Genomic DNA, 1,596 nt, shown 5'->3' on the forward strand with positions numbered 1-1,596 from the left:
AAAGGAGACCTGTATCAGGTGACAAAAATTAATCAGATGTCAACTGGACTCACATTGCAAGCAGGAGGAGGGGATGGGCAAGTCAGCTCCAGAACTCAGTGCTTTATTTTCTATGCTAGACCTATGAAACAGTTTGGCCAAAGTCTGAAGGACCCTGTGGAATACTTTCATGTCCAGTTCACTCCTCTGCTTTTCACATCTTCACACTATTACCTCAGTAGAACAGTCAGGGACAGTTAGGAAACTTCACACTTACGCAGTGCTGGACTCGGCACCCACTGGTCCCAACACTCCTGCAGCACAGCACTCATTGGCACTTGTCTGAGATATTCCTAGCTTTTTGGTCTGTGTGGTTGGGTGGAAGTCCCATGACAGCATCATTTCTCACGGCATCCATTTCCAGGCCACAGCAAAGGGATGTCCTGTGCGACAAAACGGAAAAGGAGAGGCCTTGGGATACCAACTGAAGAGGATAGGAGCTCAGATGGTATTTTCCTCCATTCTCCCGGTAAGTGGACAGGGCAGGCGTCATGAGGCCTGCATTGACGTGGTTAACTTGATGACATGAGGCTTCGGAGCTGGTGCCACGAGGCAGGCTTTGGGTTTTTTGACAACGACCCATGTTTTTGTAAGGAGGGCATGCTGGGGTGGGATGGGCTTCACCTCTCCCCTAGTGGCAGACGTATCTTTTCCTCTAGGTTGGCTGATCTCATACGGCAGGCTTTAAACTAGCTTCGCCAGGGGAAGGGGCCGCTTCAAGTGGAGAGGATGCTTCACCATCACACAGGGTGACAAGAGGAAGGGAAGCACAGGTAAGAATCAACGTCCGAGGAGCAGGGGGCCACAACTGTCCTGGGAGTGGGAGGAAGGCACGAGCACCCTCAGGAGGCCTCAGGTGCCTCTACACTAATGCTCGTAGTATGGGGTGTAAGCAGGAGGAACTGTGCCTCCTGATTGCAAGTAAGAACCCAGACTTAGTAGGGCTCACAGAAACCTGGTGGGACCCTACCTATGACTGGGCAGTGGGCATTTGGGGGTACACCCTATATAGAAGAGACAGGACAGAGAGGAAAGGTGGGGGGGTTGCGCTCTATGTTAAAGAGCACCTCACATCATCAAGGATTAGCTTCGGGTTAGAGGAGGGTCGGGCAGAGACACTATGGGTCAAACTACAAGGGGGGCGTGGTGAAAGGGACCTTACGGTGGGTTAGGTCAAGGGATGTTATTGTCATGGGTGACCTAAACTACCCAGACATTTGCTGGGAGGAGCAGAGAGTCAGGTCTGACTGCTCACATAGGTCCCTGGCTGTATTACAGGACCTTCACCTTATCCAGAAAATGCACAGCCCCACTAGGGGTAATGCCTTGCTGGACCTGGTCCTGGCCACGGGGGATGACTTGGTGAGGAGACTGCAGGTCCTTGACCCACCTAGGCAATAGCAATCATCACCTGCTGGATTTCACTATCCAATGCAGGGCATCTAGGGCTCACACCAAGGCTAAAGCCCTTGACTTCAGAAGGGCCAACTTCAATGAGTTTAGAAGACTAGTGGGGGAGGCACTAAGGGCCCAGAAGGTAGAGGAGATGGGAGCCCA

This window comes from Alligator sinensis, unplaced genomic scaffold (assembly GCF_000455745.1).
Source record: "Alligator sinensis unplaced genomic scaffold, ASM45574v1 scaffold48_1, whole genome shotgun sequence".
In the NCBI taxonomy this organism is placed as follows: Eukaryota; Metazoa; Chordata; order Crocodylia; family Alligatoridae; genus Alligator; species Alligator sinensis.